The sequence below is a fragment of the Eleutherodactylus coqui genome, chromosome 5 (genome assembly GCF_035609145.1).
Source record: "Eleutherodactylus coqui strain aEleCoq1 chromosome 5, aEleCoq1.hap1, whole genome shotgun sequence".
NCBI classification, from domain to species: Eukaryota; Metazoa; Chordata; class Amphibia; order Anura; family Eleutherodactylidae; genus Eleutherodactylus; species Eleutherodactylus coqui.
The window spans coordinates 26097843-26111974 of NC_089841.1; the positions used below are offsets into that span (position 1 = coordinate 26097843).

General features: G+C 49.1%; 1 protein-coding gene across 1 annotated transcript in view; it reads left to right on the forward strand.

Moving 5' to 3' along the window:
* The window catches only part of LOC136627344 (zinc finger protein 345-like), a 501744-nt gene that overhangs the window by 44929 nt on the left and 442683 nt on the right, over nucleotides 1–14132 (forward strand). The window contains exon 1 of the mRNA XM_066602359.1: nucleotides 13434–13500. The gene's annotated coding sequence lies outside the window, so the exon portion shown is untranslated. Of the gene's footprint in view, nucleotides 13501–14132 lie in introns of the transcript that reaches the window.

Genomic DNA, 14132 nt, shown 5'->3' on the forward strand with positions numbered 1-14132 from the left:
ACAGGAGGAGGTCGTCCGCAAAAAGCGCTAACTTATGTTCGGAGGGGCCCTCCGTCTGTCCTCTGACCGACCCGTTTTCTCTGATGGCGTTGGCCAGGGATTCCATGGACAGGATGTACAACAGGGGTGACAGGGGACACCCCTGTCGAGTTCCATTATTAATCGAGATGGAATCTGAAAGGGTCCCATTCACCCGAACTCTGGCTGATGGTCCCTTGTATAAAGCCATAATCCATTCCCTCATTCTCTGGCCAAGGCCTATCTGGCGGAGGGTCCCCTCCAAGAACCTCCACCTGACCCTGTCGAACGCCTTTTCTGCGTCTATTGTCAGCAAGCACAGTGGTTTATTTGCTGCTCTCGCCCTGGATATTAGTGAAATCGTTTTAATAGTATTGTCCCTGGCTTCCCTCCCAGGGACAAATCCCACCTGCTCTCTATGTATCAAGTCAGGGATGTGCTTGCTGAGTCTATTTGCTATGAGTTTGGCTAACATTTTGACATCTAAGTTTATCAGGGATATGGGTCTATAGTTTGCGCAGGAAGAGGTGTCCTTCCCCGGCTTCGGGATTACTACTATATGCGCCTGGAGGGCCTGAGGTGGAATGGGGCTCCCCTGAGAAACCCCGTTAAACATCTGCGTTAGCATGGGGGACAATTCTTTTCCAAAGATTCTGTAGAATCTGGCCGAAAACCCATCCGGGCCTGGCGCTTTGCCTATCTTTAGATTTTTGACCATCTCCTCTACCTCTTCACATGTGAAGTCCTCCTCCAAGGCTGCTGCATCCTCTATCTTTAGCGGGCCCGGGCCGTATTTTTCTAAGTATGTCCTTTCCTCCTCCCCTTCTCTATCTCCTGCCCGTGGGGGTTGTTCTATGTTATAGAGTCTTTCATAGTATAGGCGGAATTCTTCCAGGATGTCCCTTGTGGAAATCGCTGGTGTCTTCCCTGCTCTCTGTATTTTGGGTACGAAAGTCACCGGTGTTCTGGGGTGTAACGCTCGAGCTAACTTTCTTCCACATTTATCCCCTGCCTCGTAAGCTTCCCTACGGAACTTGTCTCTCAGAGCCAGCGTCCTCTGGTCTAATATTGACAGGATCTTCTGGCGCAGCGTCGATAATTCTGCCCGGACTACGTCATTTGGGGTTTTTTTGTTGGCTGTCTCTTTCTCCTGTAGGGCCGTTAGCAGGGCTCCCAACTCCCTTGTTCGCTCTTTTTTTAGTCTTGCCCCTTGGGAGATCATGGTTCCTCTCAGAACACATTTCAATGCTTCCCATTTGACTGGGGCCCGCGTGCTATCGTTTTGGTGGTCTTGTATAAAATTGCCTATGGCTGTTTTAATCTCTTGGACACATTGGGGGTCTTTTAGTATATTGTCATTGAGTTTCCATGTTCTAACTCGTAGGTCTTTTTGAAATCCGTTGAAGTCGGCGTATACCGGAGCGTGATCGGACCAAATAAATGGTCCGAAATCGCATACGGGCCTGTAGTCTAGGAGGGCGTGTGAGACCCATACATAATCAAGCCTGCCGTAGCTATTATGGGGGATTGAGTGGAAAGTATAGTCCCTGACGCCCGGGTGTAGCAAGCTCCATATGTGCACTAGGTGCATGTTTCCTAGTTCTCTCATTAGGGTTCTTGTTGCTGCCCGTGAGACAGAGGACCTACCTGACGATGTGTCTTGTTCTGGATCCACGGCCAGGTTAAAGTCGCCTCCCAAAGCAATAGTGGAGCCGTCCGCGAACTTCGCCAGCTCCCTCAGGGTGGCCACGCCAAAGGATACCTGTCCCTGGTTCGGGAAGTATAAATTTGCAAAAGTTATCACCTTTCCAAAAATTTCTGTTTTAACAAATAGGTATCTACCTTCTGGGTCCTGTAGAATGCCAAGGGGTTGCATCTGTAACGTGTTATGAAATGCAATAGATACTCCTCCCGCCTTCCGGTTCGGGTTCGGGCTATGAAACCAGGTAGGAAATGCTTTTGTGGAGCAGGAAGGAATCTCGTCTGTTTTAAAGTGGGTCTCCTGGAGGAGAAGCACCTTCCTACCTTTTTTTTGCATGTGGTATAAAATCTGACCCCTCTTGGAAGGGATATTCAACCCCTTGGCGTTATACGAGGCAATCGTCAGGTCAGCCATGGACCACACTGGTTAGGTCGCTTGTCACGTTCTTCAGGCGAGGTTTAGGGTGGACGGGGTTGGGGATAGTGGGGGAAGGATAGAGCATGGGGCTGGGGGGAAGGGGGGGGGGTAAAAAACATAGAACATCTACAGGCCTCTCGCAAGGCCTCACTATTCAACACTAAACACTATTAGTCGCTATTAACTAGCTTCAAGCGCAGCTTAAGAGCTGCCTACTCTAGGTGGGGAAGAGGAGACCACCAATGGAGGCCTGCCCCCGCCCTCGCCCTCGCTTGGTGAAGAAAAGAGAAGAAAAGTAGAAATATGACAGATATAAAGAATAAATTGAGTAGCTGATGGCACTGATCTCGCCCGCCGCCGGGTCTATCGCCGTATCCCACAAAGGGAGAAATGAAAGAGAAGAACAGGTATGCAGGAAGCTGGATAACAAACGATCTTCGTTATCCGTTGGTCTGGACACTAGAAGGGGCCTAATTAGGCTGGTCTGGTCAGTTCGTTACACCAGTCTTCCTGAATGTAAGTCCTCAGGACATCTGTGGCTCCTCTTTCAGCCTTTGTCTTGATTTCTTAGGAGTTTATTCCCCGGTTCTCTTCGCGGTTTCCCCGCTTTCTGCCACTCCATTCTGGGTGGGGGGACCGGCATCTCGCCAATTTTGGGCCAGTCTGGTATTGCAATCTGGGGTAACTCCAAGGTCCCAAGAAATTTGGGTAGGTCTCCCAGGTGTCTAAATACAGCCGATCTCCCTCCTTTTCTCGCGTGAAGCTGCAGGGGGAACCCCCATCTATATGGAATGTCTCTTTCTCTCAGCGCATTTAGGAGGGGCTTCAGGGCCCTGCGTAGCTGTAGTGTGCGCTTAGATAAGTCCGGGTACACACTAACCGAGTAACCCTTGAACTGCAGAGTGTCCAGCATGCGTGTTCGCTGTAGGATTTGCTCCTTTTCTCTATAAAAATGCACTCTGCATAGAACGTCCCTGGGTCTGGCGGGGTCCGCTGGTTTCGGGCCCAGGGCTCGGTGGACTCTGTCCAGTTCTAAGGCGGAATCGGCAGGTCTCTGCAGCAAGTGATTGAAAAACTCAGTGATCCAGTCCTCCAGTTGGTCATTGTTTATCTCTTCAGACAGGCCTCTAACCCTAAGGTTGTTTCGCCTATGGCGATTCTCCAAGTCGTCGATATGATTGGTCAATTCTTCTATCTGGTGCGCTTGTGCTTCCAGAATATGCGCGTGTTCTACTATAGTGGTTTGGAACTCTTCTTGTACCTCTTCAACTTCCGCCACTCTCTGCCCCACTTCTCTGATGTCTTTCTGTAGGACTGCTATGTCTTGCTTGTGGGCTGCATCCAGTTTCTGTAGAAGTTCATTCATCTCCCCCTTCGTGGGGATTGCCTTCAGGTGGGCTCTCCAGTCCCATTCCTCATCATTTGTTTCTGGGGCCTGGGGTCCTTTGTGGCTAGCGTGCTGGGCTTCGGGGTTGCCTGGGGCTTGTGTGGTTGTAGCTCTTTTGTTGGGCTGTGCAGGGGGGCTTTCAGGTGTTTTGTTACTGTGTGCTTTCTTCCCCTCTGTATCCCCGGTTTTGATGTGGGGCACTGCTCCCTTCGCTCCTTCTGTGGGTCTTTGCGGGAGGGGGGCAGCGCCAGGGCCTGGTTCATGGCGGCTTCCTGGCTCCCCCTTATCTCTCCCTCTTTCTTCCGTACCCCTTTCTCTTTCTTTTGTTTGGGGCCCTTGGTCTTTTGGGCTTCCCTGCTGTGGTTCTCTAGGGGGTACTTGTGGGGTTGTAGGCTGCCCTGCAGGGCTCATTTTCTGGGGGGAGCTGGCAGTCAGCATGCCTGGGGGGTTTCTCCCTGCTTCGTTCTTCTCCTGTGTGCTGGGAGCGCCGGCTCCCCCTCCCCCTCCCCCCTCTGCAGCCGGACCCTCCGCTCCTCTGACTTCTGCCCGGGGCCATACCTCCTCCTCACTGCTGTCTCCCGCTGCCCCCTCCGATCGGGCTTCCACCTCTGCTGGCTGCGATGGTCCGGCCCAGGGCTCCTCTTCCTCCTGTGTCCATGGCTGCGCTTCTTCTTCACCGGCGGCTTCCCGCGCCGGCCGGCGCGGCGCCATCTTGTTTTTACCGCTCAGTAGCGGAGCTCCTGGGGAGCGGAGAAAACGCTCCATACTCGGTGCCGGGGGCTTCAGCGGCTGCCTGAGGGCTTCCGATGTCCTCTTCTTCCCCATGGGAGCTGTTTCTCTCAGCGGCGGCGGCGGAACAGCTTACAGAAGCGAAGACTCGGGCAGGAGCTCCGGCAGGAACACCTTACTCCATCAAGCGGTAAGCCACGCCCCTGCACTGCCGATTTTGAGAAAAAAAAAAAAAAATTTCCACTGCTAACAGCAGCCTGCACACACGTAGATGTGGCCCTAAGAAGGACCGTTGGGGTTCTTGAAGCCTACACTCAGTACAAACACTCTCCCTACAGCAACTCCAATAGAACAGCACTTTCCCTCACTAACTCACACGGCATCTGAGCCGAGCTGCGGGAGGGGCCGACTTTTATACTCGGTGACATCTGATCGCCCCAGCCACTCACAGCAGGGGGGTGGTATAGGGCTTGAACGTCACAGGGGGAAGTTGTAATGCCTTCCCTGTCTTTCAATTGGCCAGAAAAGCGCGCTAACGTCTCAGAGAGGAAACTGAAAGTAACCGGAACACTGCGTGGTACTCGTTACGAGTAACGAGCATCCCGAACACCCTAATATTCGCACGAATATCAAGCTCGGACGAGTACGTTCGCTCATCTCTAACAGGGAGGATTCTTTTAATTTTTCTTTTGCCCAACGTTCTAGACCAATTAAAAATATCTTACCACTTTTTAATTCTCTATGTTTAATTTTATCCCAATCTGTGCCACAATAGTCTTTCACATAATTTAAAATTATAGTTCCCACTGCCTCCCCTGTTTTTAACGTAATCAAAGGACCCAGATCAGCTGATGTTGCAGAGTATGTGTCTTGTATTTGTGCTATCTGTCTAAAGAAAGGCATAGGTCTGGTCATGGGGTCTGGTAATTGCTGTATAAGTGACATATGCTCTTGAGGTGTCCATGGTCTATATTTAACTTTTTGTGAGGTCATATCATATTGGCTCCTTCTGCCTTCCCCCTGTGTTACATCAGCTCCTATACCACTCTCCGCTCCCTGCATCTCCTCCTTGTCCTCTTCTCCATGCTTCCACTCACTAGCCTTGGATCTAGTGAGCATAGGCATAACCGGTTTGTGCCGAGGAGCTCCGCAAGCAGGGCAGCTCTCTCTCCAATCCGGGTTTTGTTGTCCACAATGCCAGCAGGTCCATCCCTCCTGTCCAGTGTTTGACCTTGGAGTGGATGGCTTGGCATAGGGTGGGGGAGACTGTTGGAATTGAGATGAAGGAGGGGGTGGAGGTGGAAGAGGGAACTGACCTGGCAATGGGGGAGCATAATATATCTGTCCTTTGAATTCTTTTCTCTGATATCCTGCATCTTCTATATCTCTACTTGCCTTTTTCCAACTATTCAACATTTCCTGTAATCCATTATCTTTTGCCCACCCAGCATGACTGTCTGAAAACCTTTCCCACTGCTGGAGATCTAATACTCCTGTCCCTTTATATCCTATGTGCTTAAACAATTTATCACATCCTCTACCAACTGCAGCTCTGCCTTCTCTTTCTTGTACAATTTCTTTAGCTGTCTTCCATACCTTATCCTCTTTACCAGCAGTATTGCCCATGGCTGGCGGCTTATGTACACCAAGAGGCTTATTATTTTTATTCTTTTATACACATAAAACAATCCCCTGACCGTTGAAATATACAAACGGAACTGCAGGGGGCCCTGTCCAGAATCGTGGCCTTGTTAGGGACTCCTTTCAGCGTCACTGATCAGGTTCCTGTTAACACGGGACACAGAGATTTATATTTGCACCCCGGAGGTCAGGTTCCGTCGATCAGGTCAACTCATCAATCACTCACTCGTGCATAAACAGGCACACATAAAGACAAAAACATTTGAATGTCAGTTACTACTTTTTTTTAAGTGTCAGTACTTCCTCACTTGTCTGTAAGTGTCGGTACCTCCCAACCCTGCTTATTTTTCCCCCGTCTCAACTACTTCTCTAATACCTATAAGAGGCTCCCATCAGGGATTTTATCCCCTGAAAATTTTTACGCTTCCCTGGTACAATTTATACCATGCCTTCCAGAGATCGGCAAGAGGGTTTCATATTCTGTACACTGACCATGCAAAGTAACAAATAAAGACAATAACAGTTAAAGAACACCTGCACAGCATATTCAGCCCACCATATGAATTCTTAAAAAGCTTGAAGATTTATAAGAGGCATGCACTTCTTACCCCTCGGACAGGAAAGGAGCAGCCAAGAAGCACGGATAGATTGTGGCAAGATAAAGCCTTACCTTACTGCGCAGTTTTTGTAAATCCGTGGTTCCGAGTGGCTCCTTATCCCATCTGGGTCCGGGGGGGTTTGAGGTGCAGGTGGTCCTCTTGTTCCTTCAAGCCCCACGTTCTGGGCACCAATTACTGTTATGGAATTCAATGTTCCGTCAATATGCTGTGAGGCTCCAAATCAGAGGTGGTTATGGCGGCCGCCGTGAGAAAGCAATGAAACACAGAGATCAGGCCTGTGTCTAGAAGCAATCTGTGTTTATTCTGTACATTGTCATTTCTTATACAAAAAAATAGAAGGAGTATCAGTAGGCGTATCAGTAGGCGTATCAGTGCAAAGGCTAGTGTTACAAAGTTCAATTTGTTATACTGAGGTCAAAGTACTAAGGTGGTGAATAATTGCGTTTTCTCAATAAACATGGCTTCTTTTGTTGGAATGTAGACTGACTGTCTAGTACCTTGATTCTTTATCACAATCTAACTTTTAATCACATGCCCTAGACAGCAGTTAATGATCGAAGCATTCCATTATCCTTTGATCATTGTAACGAGATTAACAAGATCTTGGAGACATGATGGACATTTAAGATTACACCTCTACTTAATGTAATTAAGTACTAACCTAAATGTAGAAGCATTTATCAGAGCTTTTCATAGGACACAGAATAGAGTGTACAATTTAGGCCTAAAGCCTCCGGAAACGTATATCAAAGATACATACATATATAAATTAATATGTTCATAACCCTCACATCACCTGGCACACAGCCATCTTCTCTTCTGGCGAACCACGGCCACACTTATTACAAAGCCGACAGCCCTCTGGCAGAGGTATACCAGCAGCCTGGAGAATGTCCTGCATTAAGAAACTCCAGCACTCCCCCGGATAGCTAGGGTGCATTACATAGGGAAATCTTTGAAGAAAGTTTCCTCTTGTTGCAGGTCTCTTAAGCAGTAACAGGGGATTGAATTATATCATATATGAGCATTGGATGGTTGAACCCCTTGGACAGAGGACTGCGACTCAATGTTTATTAATAACTGCTCACTGTGTGCCGTCCACTGATTGCTGAGTATGACAGCATCTGCGCCCCAAGTCATGACATTTCTTCATACAGACCTCTATCCTCCGTAGCAGTCATACCGCCCACCCCATCCGACTTTGGTGGCACTGTGCTCTACAAGATCAAACATGGTGAACTCCATAAAATCCTTGCACTACAAACACAATATTTTCAAAGTTTTAGGAGCGTTTGTGCCAAGATTTTCTAACCGATAGCTGAAAAAACAAAAATTTTTAGATCAAGGCTGCCTAAGATTTCACAAGCTTAACAGGATTTTCTTAACGGAGCTATCTGAGATTGCTGAGGCTACGAAATCCCTCAAAAATGTTAAAGCCCCCGGCCCGGACGGTTATACTGGGGAATTCTATAAAGCCGTGGTTACGAAGATCACAACACCCAATACTAACTATTTAATGGTATCCTGCATTCAGGACACTTACAACCAAGAACTAATGCTCACACATAAAAGGGCCGAGTCCAAGTACGGTGCGCAGTCTTTGCGTCGGAGTCAGCGGTCTATCCTGATGGGATAATGCTAATGCTCGCACATAAATGTGCTTGCGAAGATATAAAAATCCCCTTCATCCAGAGTCTTATCTCATTTCTTTATTAGACCAGGTTCTCAAGCTTTTATCGAAAGTCCTGGCTGTTGCAGGGCCTGGTAGAGCTATTACAAGTGGGATGTGTTATGGGTTTGTCCACAGTTTGAAACACAAAGTTCTGACAGTTCACGATAGCGTCTGCCATCATCCTCAGTGGGGGAGAAAAAAACGACTCTGTTAGCGCCTAATGGGGAATAAGCCTTTGATGATGTTGAATAGAACTGGCTGCGGATCGTGTCAGACAAAGTGAACAGTCTGCGGGCATTCTACATATTTTATGATGACCCGCGCACACGGGTGGTTAAGGGGTCATTTTTATTGGCACACTTTCTCTATATAAAGGTTTGCACTAGGGGCGTCCGTTATCGCTGTTACTCTTGGATATAGCCTCTTGCTCCGTTGTTCAACCATGGGAATTTCTATAAGGGTATAAGAGTAGGCTCCAAGGAAGTCAAAGTGGCGTTATTTGCAGGTGATCTTGGTTTTGCTCATTTTAATTCCTAGATAAGTGATGTAGGTGCAGAACACGTTTAACGAGGAGGTCAGGACAGTGAGGGGACGTATAACCTGACCTGTTTCTGACAACTGACTTTTGGGTCCATTCAATTTGTATCCTGAATGCTTTTCTAAAATCCGAGATACATTGGAAAAATTGTGGGCAAATCCTAAAGATCTGTTCTGCTCTTACATTATTCCTTACATTATTTCACTCCTAGGATAGATAGATGCTTATCCCAGGCAGCTTAAATTCATTTACTGTTAATTCTCCAACCACATCTGCTGGAAGTTTGTTCCAGACGTCAACTACTCTTTCAGTAAAATAATATTTTCCAATTTTTCACGACTGATCTCAGATTGTGCCCCCTTGTTCTAGTGGTTTTTGTGAGTTGGATTCCCTGTAATAACAAATTAAAATACCCTGCACATACTGGTTTTCGGCTCTGCGGCAGGCTGCAGTGTAATCCTCAGTGTTGACACAGCACTCTCTTTCTGGTGACGAGGCGTTGAATACCCCGCCTACAGTAAGTGAGTACTGCGATTGGATCACAAGCCCGGTTGCTCAGCCTATCATAGCCGGCGCTCGTTGAACCAATCACAGCCATTCAGTGATGTCTTTCACCAAATGGCTGTCAATAATTGAGCGCTGCTTTAAAGTGGTTTAGCTAGGGCTTATTTTCGGGGGAGGGATTATTTCAGGCCTCCTCCTCCCCTCCCCAAAAAACAGGAAAGGGCTTATTATCGGGGTAGGGCTTATTTTTGGGGAAACACGGAATTAAAGTTGACAACCAAATGTAGCGCTGCTCCGAAGCCTCACAAGAAGTGGGTGGTGCATCATGCTGTGGCAGGGACAGTCAGAGGCGGTAGTTTACAAAACTACCAGGTTTACATAATGGAAAGAATAATGAATAATTGCTTTACATGGGGGGGCACTGGTACCTGAACATTGTATAAAGTGTAATACAGAACTATATCACATTTATTGCAATATTTTGGTATATCTCCTTCATATCTTCTTTTGAACTGAGCAGCAATAAGTCATCTGATCGAACCTTGGGAATTCACTGTATATACCCACTATTGACTCCTCATTCTGTAGACTAGACCTGTAACACCCCATAGGAGCTGTGCCACCGACACCAGTGACATCATCTTTACCAATTTACCTACATCTAACCCGACTATGACACACTCTGTCTTATTGTCGCATCAGGTGCTGCTGATGTATAGCGTCTTTTGGCCCGCTGCACTACGGCCGCAAAACAAATGAACGAAAGGAAGCTTCGACTTAAAGGAGATGTCCCGCGCTGAAACGGGTTTTTTTTTTTTTTAAACCCCCCCCCCGTTCGGCGCGAGACAACCCCGATGCAGGGGTTAAAAAACCCACCCGCACAGCGCTTACCTGAATCCCGGCGGTCCGGCGTCTTCATACTCACCTGCTGAAGATGGCCGCCGGGATCCTCTGTCTTCATGGACCGCAGGGCTTCTGTGCGGTCCATTGCCGATTCCAGCCTCCTGATTGGCTGGAATCGGCACGTGACGGGGCGGAGCTACACGGAGCTACACGGAGCCCCATAGAGAAGAGGAGAAGACCCGGACTGCGCAAGCGCGGCTAATTTGGCCATCGGAGGGCGAAAATTAGTCGGCACCATGGAGACGAGGACGCCAGCAACGGAGCAGGTAAGTATAAAACTTTTTATAACTTCTGTATGGCTCATAATTAATGCACAATGTATATTACAAAGTGCATTATTATGGCCATACAGAAGTGTATAGACCCACTTGCTGCCTCGGGACATCTCCTTTAATCTTGCATTTACTCGCCCATTCAAATGGCCGGGTGTTGGTATACATACCGCAGCCCAAAATACAGTCGGACGGTGAGAAATCCTTCAACTGACTTAATCGAGTCCACTAACAGTTTAGAAGTGTGAGACGCTGCTAAACTCCCTTCACTTGCCAGCAGCTCCCTGCAATAGAAGCTCCCATAGAAGCCTATGGGAGCTGTTGGCAAAGGAAGGGGAAGGGAGCTGGGAGGGAGTTCAGCAGCGCAACCCTTTCCTGGCAGCTCCTACAGGCTTCTATGGGAGCTGCCGGCTGATCGTGGCCAAAAGATGGGCAAGACCTGTGTTTTCTGTCTGTGTGTAAAATGGGCCGCTGGATTCTGCAGCGTATGTGTTCTCTTTTCTGTCCGGCCGGATAGTTTTACGCGGCTAAACATTGCCCATCTGAACGAATGCATTGAAATCCAATGCTTCACATGGTCATGCTTTTCGGCCATTTTATTGCGGCTATTTAGCTGCGATTATACGCTTGTGAGAATAAGGCCTAAAGGTTTTGCCAGGAAACCTGTATGTTCTCTGTGGCCGCGGAGTCGATAGGTGGTTGTATTACAGTTCTATAGGCGACTGCACTTTGGAAAATGTGACCTCAGCTGTCGGAATCAAACAAGATCTGATACTCTTGTAGAGCTCTCCTTAGAATGAGTACTGACCCGTAGAGAAGCTTATAGGGTAGGTTCATGAGGGGATACCGCAGTTCAGCGGCCGGTATTCACTCAGCGGCGCTGGCCCCAGGCCCACAATGTGACATTACTGTGCACCCAGGATCCTCCTCCCTTGACATCTCCTCCTTGGTTCTGCGACAGCAGAGAGGAAGAGATGTTCAGATGCACACACCAATGTCCGCAGCAGCGGCGCTTCGACGAGGAGGTGGAGGTAAGTATGTGGGTGTCAGGGAGGCACTATTACTACTGGGGCTGATATAGAGGATACTATTAGTAATGCTGTCCCCTATATCGGCCCCAGTGGGAATAGCATTATCACTGGGGCAGCTGTGGAAATCACTGTTCCTACCTGGGCTACTATAGAGGTTACTTACACTACTGGGGCTACTATTACTACTGGGGCCACTGTGAGGGTCACTATTACTACTGGGGCCGCTGTGAGGGTCACTATTACTACTGGGGCTGCTGTGAGAGTCACTATTACTACTGGGGCCGCTGTGAGGGTCACTATTACTACTGGGACCGCTGTGGGGGTCACTATTACTACTGGGGCCGCTGTGAGGGTCACTATTACTACTGGGGCCGCTGTGAGGGTCACTATTACTACTGGGGCCGCTGTGGGGGTCACTATTACTACTGGGGCCACTGTGAGGTCACTATTACTACTTAGGGGCCGCTATGGGGGTCACTATTACTTTTGGGGATACTGTGGGGGTCACTATTACTGTTGAGACCACTGTTGGGGCCACTTTTACTGCGGGTCACCTTTACTGCGGAGACCACTGTGGGGGTCACTATTACTGCTGAGGCCACTGTGGGGGACACTTACTGCTGAGGCTACTGTGGGGGGGGGGGGGGTCACTATTACTGCTGAGGCCACTGTGGTCACTATTACTGCTGAGGCCACTGTGGGGGTCACTATTACTGCTGAGGCCCACTGTGGGGGTCACTATTGCTGCTGAGGCTGCTGTGGGGGTCACTATTACTGCTGAGGCTACTGTGGGGGTCACTATTACTGCTGAGGCCACTGTGGAGGTCACTATTACTGCTGAGGCCACTGTGGGGGTCACTATTACTGCTGATTTTAAGAGATGAAGGAGGGTGGAGCAAGACCCAATGAGGGTGGTGGAATATTTCTGGAGTACAAAGTGTTTCTATTGATGGAGTATTTCAAATGATGGAGGTGCTGCCAACCAGATGACGCTCCACCAGGGTGGGCGTGAGTGTAGCAAAAAGAATGTAGAAAAATACTGGGATGGGGGCGCAGCCCTCTAATCTACTAGAGGATAAAAGGTCCGATATGTGAGGGTGAAGGCACTTCTTTTTTATTATTTCACAAAATAAAAACCAGCAATTGAAAATGCGTTTCGGGGACGAGCCCCTTCGTCAGTTCAGCTGGATTGGATACAACAGGATGCCTGGGGGTGACACAATTCCAAAGGTGTTTTGGGTGTCCCAGAAGTCCTGTATGTGCAGGGGGGCCGGGAAGAAAGAAGTGCTTCAGCTATAGCACTCGGAGGGTATCAGCCCCCCCCCCTCTCTTATGCACATTGGCCCCCTACATTACACCACACAAAGCGGTTATACGGTGTCATACTGAGTTGTTCCTATTGGGTCAGTTTCGATTGACCCATAATAATGGTGGCCCAACTGCCTTACATAGATCTTTAGACGGCCGGTATATATCGGGGCGGCTTTGAGCGTATCTGACGTTGTTGATGTTCAGTAACTATGGTGAGGGGTAATGAAGCCCCGCGCATGCGCAATGTGGACGGATGTTTCCGCATTGAACCGCAGCGCACGCCGTAGCCGCTCCCGGTCTCACGCTTGTCAGGGGACTCAGCCATTACACCATGTTGCAGGTGCGGTCCTGGCATGTTAATTACATGTTGATTGTGATTGGTTTGTGTCTTGTATAAAGTCTGTGATGTTTGTACCGGGGGGGGGGGGGGCAGCTTGATAAAGACTCCAGGAGGAGCTGAAACGGTGCTGCCCTATTTTGTCTATATGGATTGAATAAAATCATTACATTTTGGATTATTGGTGGTGCTGCTCTTCCATGCTGCTTTCAGACCTCCTAGGAGCCCCTCCATCCCAGTCACAGCCCTCCCCGCAGCCTCTTCTTCTCTCCACAGAACTGCATTACTAGTAAGCCACTCCCCTTCCAGTCATGTGACCTCAGACCATGTGACTTCCTGCCCTCAGACCTCCTAGGAGCCCCTCCATTCCAGCATCTACCCCGGTGGAGGTACGGGAGGGTTGTGACATCAGCAAACGGTATGATGGGTCCTCATGAAGGACCCGGCGCCCCCTGGTGGATGATGGGAGTCGCTGCTGGAAGTTACCAGCAGTAACCCTTTTACTGCCTGAGAGGTGACATGTGCTCCTCACACAGCAGGGGGGACAATTAGGAGTTTAAGGGTTAATCACTGTAAACCTGCACTGGCCACTGAGTCCTATAGGGGCTGTGAGGAAGGGGCCCACTGAGGGATCTCCAACAGACGGCAGCTCAGGGGCTTTCTGCAGTGACAGGAAGAAGGCAGCACGTTGTCATCTGTAGGTCGGTGTGAGTCTCCCACACAGGGAGGCGCCGTCTATGGAGAGCAGCGCCATTGTTTATTACATTCATTGCAAGTGCCTTGATTTTCGTATTTCCCCCTCGCTCTACCGTTCTTTCCTTGTGTTCTATCTACCGCGTGTTCTCTATGGTTTGCGTATTAAACACATTGCGTATGTGCGGCTATTAATACCGAACGCCGCTAAGAGAGAGCAGGGAAGTGGTGAGACTGCGCAGGATGGCGTGCGTGAGACACGTTGTGATGCGCAGTGCCAGCTGGCTCATCGCTGCCCCCCAGAGCGGGGAGACACGTCGCACACGTAGCGGTTTACTCACACGCTCGGGGCCAGCA